Source organism: Lactuca sativa, chromosome 7 (assembly GCF_002870075.4).
Source record: "Lactuca sativa cultivar Salinas chromosome 7, Lsat_Salinas_v11, whole genome shotgun sequence".
NCBI classification, from domain to species: domain Eukaryota; kingdom Viridiplantae; phylum Streptophyta; class Magnoliopsida; order Asterales; family Asteraceae; genus Lactuca; species Lactuca sativa.
The window spans coordinates 61,226,198-61,235,989 of NC_056629.2; positions in this window are offsets into that span (position 1 = coordinate 61,226,198).

Genomic DNA, 9,792 nt, shown 5'->3' on the forward strand with positions numbered 1-9,792 from the left:
GGAGCATAGGTCTGTGAGATGTTATTAGTTTTAGTAATTAGATAGTTATTTTGAAACTTGTAACAAAGTAAATGTAATTAAGTTTTTATGATTAAATAATTGAGAATTATTTATGAGTTTGTTTACTACCTTTTGTCAATTGCTTACTCTTGTGTTCACTTTGCATGTTTTACTTCCCGAATTATTCGATTATTCAAAACTCCACAGTTGTTCATACTTTGGAAGTAAGTAGTGAATTAAGACTGTCATGAAATGGATTGTAGATTGTCTAAGGAGTTAAACATAACAATAGTATTGGTGCAATGTTCACAGGTACTTAAAAAAGGAGATTTAAGTATTGGATTAACCCACGCTCAGAGAATTACTTCATGGAATTTGTCATAAGTAACTTTGAGATGATAACATCTTATAATCTTAAAACGGAGATATATGAGTTGTAGTTTACAACTTAGTTGTGCATTGATAATGCGTAAACGCATCAGTAACTTGATGTTATAAAACATATTGTTGTGTATGATTTGATGAGTAAATGGTGCAAGTATATAAGTCAAAGTTTATTCGTTCCTTTCATAATAGGAAAAGCGATATCTTTGGGCTCCTCGGTGATTTGGTGTTAACTTATAGTGTCGGGCCCGACCAGGACTAAATTGATGTGTTCAATTAGAAGTTCTATGTCATTACAAATCATAAATTGGGAAACAAAGTACTAGACATTGAGATTGATTCTATTCTATGAATGATATCTTGCAAAATTTAGAATTATATGATCACTTATCTTAGGACATGTAACTGACTGGATCAGAGTTCGATAACGGCTTTTTGAAGCTACAATTTACTGATTGATTCGAAAGTTATACTGGCAATCATAGTTACAAACTTATCCAAGTGGAAGACTGTTGGATTAGGTTTCTAAACCCATAACTTTAATTAGTATTAATTTGAATTGATAGTAGCACGATCCTTTTGGGTTGCCCTCAAACCTAGCAATTAGACAGGATGATTTTGGAGAGAGCGGTTGATTTATTATTTGATTAATAAATTGAAATAAATAATTTATTAATATATTATGAGAACAATATATTAACTAGAAACAATAATCTTTGATAAATAATTAATCAGAAATTAATTTGAATTAATTGGGATTAAAATAATTAATTAAAAGTGCATGGTCTAAAGGGAAATTATTTAATAGTTGAATAAAAGGCTCCAGAACCTTCCACACATAGAGTGGACAGTTTTAGGAGGGATATTCTAGGATTCCTAGAATATCCCATGTGGATAATAGGGAAGTAGATAATTATCAAAAAGTTGAATTAATATTATTTAATTCAAATTAGTGTTATCTAAGGTTTCCTTGTACCTCTATATAAAAGATCTTAGCCCTTGTATTTACGGCCACCATTCCATTCAAAAGGATAGCCAAAATTCTAAGCCTTTCCTCTCTTCTCTCCATAATCTCCTTCTTGCTAGCTTGGGTGTTAACCAATAGAGGCATGACACTTGTGGTGCTTGCTTCCAAAGGTTCTACAGGTCAAGGATAATTCTTGTATGTAGCACCCTGTTCAGGATCATTCTGTGATTCATGGTCGTGGGTCGAAAGTCGATTGTGTAAATCCTTTGGGCCTTAAGGAGGCAATGTTTAGACCTTTTGGAAGGAGGTAATGATGGTTATGAGATCTAAACCTTTTGAATTGTGTTGTGAAGTCAAAGGGTAAAACAAGAAAAGTCAAAGGTTGGGTTCTTGCATGAAATATGGATTTTCGTTTAGACATCGTCGGCTAATTTTGACTTTATTTTTAAAGTTATATTTTAACATGCTTAAACAGTTAAAAGTCCGTTAAATATTCATAAATTTGTCATATGACATCCGTTTTCGACTGTTTTTATATCATTGAGCTCTTATTAATGAGATTTTCAATTCTCGTTTAGATTGTGTCAGCTAACAATCGATCGATCTAAAATTCGATTTCTGAGCTATGCACTGCTACGCTGAATCTTAGAAAAATCATAACTTCCTTAGATGAATTCAGATTTGGACGTTCTTTATATGCGCGTTCTTGGTTTAACGACTACTACGACTTTTTTTAGATCACTAAGGCAAAAAAATAATTTATCAAAAAATTACTTTTTACGATACGTGGAGTCGTGTCGGTTTAATCACGAAACTTCGATGGGTCACAACTTCTTCTTTATAAGTTGAATTTCAGCGTTCTTTATATGTACGGAATCCTTGTGACATATACTATAACTTTGGTTAAGATTATTTATCCTAAATAAACTTTTATCAAAAAGTCATTTTTAACGCTTATTATCTCTAAACTGACTAGCCTGAATTTGAGGGTGTTATAAGTTAGACATTGTATTTATAGAGCCTAACATACCGAATTGTATAATTGCTTGGCCTCAAAGATCCGCACCAACTTAGGCTTCCAACACAATGTTTATCATTTTCGGGTTTCTTAATTACCGAGGTTTGGATACTTCGGCATTTCTCTGATTTCTTTTTCCTTTTACTGGTTTTTATTTGTGGGTTTTGTAGGTCTGTAAGTGGTGCTAATGGCCACTTTATTCCATCGATATATTCCCATTGTTTAACAAAATGAACCATACACCAATTATTTTAATTGTTCAATCTCCATGGATGAGTTTTCTTTATCGTTTTTGTATGGTAATAGTCGATATGTTTTTAGTCAAAATGAGTAGATAATGTTGTGTTTTTTAATCTGTCAAGCATGGTGGAGGATTGAAAGTTTTACAAGCAATCATCTAATCTAACGTTCTTTTTCTCATCGTCAAACAAATCACTAATTGGGTATTCTTATGTATAAACTATTAGGAGAGAAAGAAAATGATCGGTGATGATGTCAGAACTACTTGTTGTTAGTTTGATCAGTTTATGCAGTCATGTATTATGTGTCGTTTTTTTTAAATGTTCTTAAATGTGATTAATTTCTTCATATTTTGGTGTTACAGGGGAAATAGGCAATCTTATGGGGTTTTCAAGGAGCGTGGGACTTGGCATCAACGATTTTGACCAAGAATTATAGTTATGTTTTGAATAATTGCATGTAAAAAAAGTCCATTAAGTTTTGATATTTACTATTTTAATTTCGTTCTTTTGTTGTAGGTGTTATTGCCATTGGTGGTGTTTTCTCATGGTTATCTTCTACATTTGCATTGTTCTAGAGGTCTATTTTCTGTAATATTAAATCGCCCCGCTTTTTATAAACACTTTTGAATTAAATATGTAAATTATACAGCTTCAATCCCATGAAAAATGCAAGAAAAAAGATTTGGGAAGTTTCAAGTTTAAATACATATCATTAAACTGAGTTTCAAGACTGGCATTTCAGTTTTCATGGTACAAAGTGAGTATTTTTGATCGATCATGTTTCTTTACCAGTAGTAGAATAATAACGCCATGCCTTTTTTTTGGTTTTAATAAAATGGAGCCGCAATGTTATATGATTAGCCTCGTATGTTTTTCCGCCCAAGTTATCTTCACTAAAGGCTCAAGGTAATGTTTATTAAGTTATAGCATTGTACTTAATGTTTTTTTCTTAGAAACACATTTACTTTGAAAATTTTCATCAAGTTATAGCATGTGAAAATTGTATTTTTAATGACATTTTCTAGTAGAGTAGACATTGATGTAATAATAATAATAATAATAATAATAATAAAATGAAAGCAAGATGTTATATTAGACAACAAAATGAAATTACCTTGCTTTTTCTTACATTTAGTGTGGATAGGGCTAAATGCAAGAAATAACAATATGTTTTTTATTTTTTGTCTAATATAGAATCTTACTTTCATTTCTTATTCTTTTTTAAAAATTTTAAGTTTTTTTTTTCTTATATTTTTTTTAATTTTTTTTTTCTATTAAACCATTAAACTTAGAAAGTACAATGCTGCTGAGGGTAAAATGTCATCAATACACAAAACTCAAAATAAATAGGATGTTTGTTTTATGCTTTGAAAATTTTCCAAACTCTAGCATTGTATTTTCAAAGCACTATGAGTTAATAGGAATGTACCTAATTCTAGCAGAGTAGACACTAAAGTAATTTTTTTTTTAAAAAAAAAAAGAGGATTAAATGTACGTAAGATGCTAAAATGAAAGAATATATATATATATATATATATATATATATATATATATATATATATATATATATATATATATATATATATATATATATATATATATATATATATATATATATATATATATATATATATATATATATATATATATATTACATTTAGCCGAGGGGCCAAATGCAAGAAATAGAAATATTTTTTCATTTTGTTGAAACATTCTTTCATTTTGTTGTCTAATATAATATTTTACTTTCATTTCTTATTCTTATTTTTTTTCTCATTAAACCATTGTACTTAGAAAGTACATGCTATTGTGGATAAAACTTTATCGGTAATCAAAACTCAAACATAAAGTATGTTGTTATTTTTTACAATTTCCCCTGATGATTTTTGTTAAATTGCTTACTAGATAACATCAACAGAAAGACTATCCTCATGGAAGGGAAGCTACATGTTTTACTGAGATTTGTGCTGTGAATAGATTTGCAAATAATTCATTAAAATAACCGTTAATGGGGGTTTTTTCGTTTATAACAACGTACTTTAAATAAAAGTTATTGTTTAAAATTAGCACTGCAACGCGCGAGTTAAAAAAACCTGGTAGTTTCAAAAATATTTATAAAACTAGTATTTTTTTGTTCATTTTTTCTCTTCAGTGTTTCTTAATGTGTTCTAATTCTAAATATAAGGTTTTTTTTTTTTTTTTTTTTGTTTTTTTTTTAGTTTTTCTTATCTTCTTTTTTAAATGACAATTTTTTATTTTCATTTTTCAGTTTTTTAATATATTTTTAACATCAAATTTTAGTTATCTTAAGTTTAAACTATCATTACATATAATATCTGTTAAGGTGCAAAAAATTCAACACTAAACATACAATCTTTTAAAATAAAAAACTCCAATATTATTCGTTAAAAAAAAAAAAAAAAAAAAAAAAAAAAAAAGAAAAGAAAACTCTACTCTTTTCTCGTTATATGTTAAAGCAGCATTTTTTAAAAAAATTTAAGGTTAGAAACGAATTTTCAAAATCTAAAATTTTAGGATTAGAAGTTATAATCAAACAAGTAACTTGGTTATCAGATAAGAAATTAATTATTGACAAGTTTTTTTAACATCATTAGGTAGCCGATTTTCTTATTCGTGTACAAAATCATAACATATCTCGATAAAAGTCAATTGAAAAAATATAGTTTTTAAAATAGAAAATTAATGGGATTTCTATTTTTCTTTTTTAATTTAAAGTGAAGATTGACCATGAATAAAAATTAAATACATTCCAAACTATTAGTTTGGACGGAGTGAGTTAAGGCAAGACTCAGCATATCCGAGCTGACATCGGTAAACACCGCGCCACCAACTCGACATGTCGAGTTTGGTGGCCAAACTTGGTAAGGGTATGCCGATGAGAGAAAGAGACGTTGTATGCATTTTTTTTTTTTTTACCATTTTAACAGACATTATAATTTCAAAAACACCAATTTTTCAAAAAAAAATATCTTATTATTCAAAATATTACCGGTTTTTTTTTTTAATTTTTGATTTTAAACCTTACCTTAACTACTATAAATACTAATATCTTCTTTTATTTTTTACCACATTCAAACATTCTTAATTCAACTCTCATAACATTTTTATTTTCCATCTCCTTTAAAACTTTATTTCTAAAAAATGGCTCGTGTTTGGACAACGGATGAAAAAATAATATTAGTTCGTTCATTGGTCGATGTAACTAAAGAGCCAAACAACATTAGCGTCGATGCGCCTACTTTCTGGAGGAAAATCATCGAAAGATACAACCGCGAAGACGATCGACCTCGAAGTAAAGATAAACTCTTTTCCAAATGGAGAAATGCAAGCGAAGTTGCAATGAAGTTTCACACTGTCTTCCTTAAGATGAGGCGTGAAACAGTGAATGGTGAAAATGAAAATATTTTATTTGTCGATGCGTTTGAGACTTTCTGTGTAAAAACTAACAAATCTTTCCGGTTTGTTGTATTTTGGCAAGTTGTGAGGCAATGCGACAAATGACGTTAACATGTTGAATGAACTTTTGTTGTGTTTTATTTTAATTTGAAATTTTGTTTTAATGTTTCACATGTTTTAATTTCTAGTATCTTATGTGTTTTTTTAACTTTAAGTTTGCTGTCTTTTAATTTCAAATATATTTGTTCTTGGTATTTTAATAAAAATTTTAGTTTTATATGGGTTTTTATATAAAACATATATACTTTTTTAAAAAGAAAATGATGCATGACAAAAGTGTCTAATGACAAACTTCTAAAACAGTGTGACAAATCTTACGAGATGTCTAAGTGTATTGTGCCAAACGTGACATCACTTCCTCTGTAACCCTATGAAATGAAACCCTATGAGGTGACCATATATATCATTGTGTTATTAAATTTCTAATTATAATGAATTAATGCTTAATGATGGCCCGTGACATGTTTTCACGAGATCATATCTCAATTGAGATACATGCCGGTGGTTATTTAAGCTATTACTTTTATATATTTTTTTGTTCTTTTCTTCTATGATAAAATAACTAATTATTATATTATTACGAAGTTTATATATTTTTATGTCTAATTACAACATAAAATAAGGCTTGACTATTCTCCTTTACTAAAGGTGTCCTATAAATAATTTTAAATTTGTGAAAGAAATATTTTTATAATAGAATCCGACGTATTGCATGGTCACATATAAAACAAAACAATAATTTTGTTATAAACGACAGATAATTTTGTTAAAAACGACAAATTCTCATCTAACTATATTAAATATAAATATATACATTATTATAGTATTCCTATTTTAAATATACCAGACTTTAGTAAAACCTATGGGGGTGTTTGGGATAACTTTTCAAACCAAAAAGTCCTTTTTAGAAAAGAACTTTTTGATTCATATCTTTTTCCAAAAGATGGTTTTAAAATGTGTTTGTTTAAACTTTTGAGGGGGGAAAGAGAAAAAAATGCAAAAGTTGCCAAAAGTCACACATACGTCACTTTTTAAAAGCCTTCTTTTTCTTCTTCTCAAAAAGCTATTTTAAAAGATCTTTTTCAATTACCAAACAACTTTTCAGTCTGAGATGTTAATGTTTGATGGATAATTTTAAATAAGATTTTTTTTAATTATATTATATAATAGATTAATAATATGTTTCTTTAAGAACAGTAATTTTTACTTCCTTTAGACTTTGGCCACATATGTTTGTTTTTTTTTTTTTTTTTTTTTTTTTTTTTTTTTCAATTTTAGTCCTTATGTCCAATTATTTTACACTTTTGTCAAATTAATTAGTCCTTAGCTCCATTTATTTTGACAATTTTGGTTACTTTTTAGGATTTTTTTAATATTTAAAGTTTGACCACAAAGTTTTAAGGATTTGATAACTTTGATCCCGTTTTTAAAAACTTGTTAATTCCAACTCTTTATAGTAAACTTGCCTTTTTTTTTTTATCAACTTCCCTCCTCTTTTATCGTTATATGATTAGTATGATATAATCAATGGGCATGGTAACTACGAGTATAATGTCTTATAGATATCTATGCCAGATGATATATCCATATTATTTGATGATAGTTGGTTTTGCAAGATTGATATATATATATATATATATATATATATATATATATATATATATATATATATATATATATATATATATATATATAATTTATTATAATTAAAATATTATGGGGTTAACAACCATATGTGTCTCACCAGGTTCCTAAACCTCACCCACTCAAATTATATGCATCAGAGGTAGCAGGGCTAAGGCTGATGAAACATAAATAGGATGTCGAGTGATTAAGAGACAATCTACAATAGTATTCAGGACCGACATGTCTTTACGTTGTAACTCATGTTGTGTATTGATTATGACATCCTTAAGGTTTGTTATTTTAAAATGACAATTATACTCAAAATGTTTCAATATACTGAGATTTTTCGAAAACAAAGATAATATGGTTTTGTAGGCATAAAGAAAAGTTTTTTTCGGTTCTGAAAAATAGGGGATGTGACAACCACCATCTTCACTCCATTTATTTTACCACCATTAAAAATTCAGGATCTATCATGGGTGAATAAAGTTTAAAGAACATATTAGAGGTCTGAAAGATTGAAAACCCTAATCTTCGATGAAGGAACTTATCTCAAGAGATGAAAACCAAAATTTTCCTTGATGAAAAAAGGTATAGTTTTCCTGATCTGCAAACATCCTGAAAATGGAAATGAAACCAAAAATGATTAGGGTTTTATAAAAATCCTAACTCTTCAAATGTGTATACCTCTTGACAATGAGATGTAACACATACCTATGAATACGAACCAGTTAGAGCTAGGGTTTTTAGAAATAAAAACCTTCTAAAAACAAAATTGATAGAGAAAATGATAGATGTTCATGGTTTGCTAATCTGGAACATCATTTTCGCCCTTCATCTTCTTTAGTAGCAAAAACCTAACCCTAGCATAACCTTCATAAAACCCTAACAACTTCGTAAATAACCTATAACATCCCAAAAGTAAAACCCAAAAATTTCATTTTTAATCAATAAAACCAGTATTCCAGAAACATCATCATAAGAATCCAGATAAAACAAATGTGTCAATCATCATATCATATCAGAGTAAGTTAAGAAAATGCAAAACATGGTGGTGTGTACTCTGCAATCATCCCGAGCTCTTCCTTTTGAAACCAGAAGTACCTGAAACATAAACTGAAAACCGTAAGCACAAAGCTTAGTGAGTTCCCCAAAATACCACACGCAACACATCTCAAATAAACAATTATGGGTTATCAGTAACCATGTGGAATACCAACAGTATCAGTGGGCTAACAGCACGCCCGGTGGGTTATCAGCAACCTTGGAGACTATCAGCAGTCTTAGTCACATATAAGCTACATAACACAATAATAATAGCTAGACCCAACTAGTCATCACATATACAACTATTCTACCACACAAGCTCATGAAAACATGCAAGACTCACAAAGACAGCTAGCATCCTACGTATATAATTTAGTGAGCCGACATTGGTGCCTTCGACTCATGAGCACCGGAATAAGACTCACCTTGCACTGCTGAATCACACTGATAACTCCCTGGCTACTGGTCCGACAAATCCCCGAGCTATCAATATCAAATAACATCCAATTAACAATTGGATTCCAATCCATAACTATCAAACCATAACTAGGTTAAATGACCAATTTACCCTTACCTAGTTTAGACCAAAACTTAGGCTCAAACCTATAATCAAAAAGGCCCAAACATGGGCCAATTTTCCAAAATAGGCCCAAACCCTTACATGGGCCTTACCCCCAAGGCCCACCAATTTTTCCTAGTCCAAACACATGCATTCAGATGGCCTTACAAGACCCCAAGCATCGAAGCCCAATAGAATGGCCCAAACTCCCAGCCCAAGATGTGAAGTCCAACAGACTGAGTACGCGGGGCGTACTCAACTGTACGCTAAGGGTACATGCTTTGGGGCTTGTACACTATGCGTACTGGCTTGTACGCACATCGTACTCCTCCTGTTCAGCCATCCTTCACATTTAGCCCTTAATCCCTTAAGACATTGCTCCAAAACGTAGATCTGATATCCTTGAGCTGAATTATCATGTAAAGTTGCTAACTTTACGTTCATGCGTGTCTAAATGAAGCTCTTAAGCATA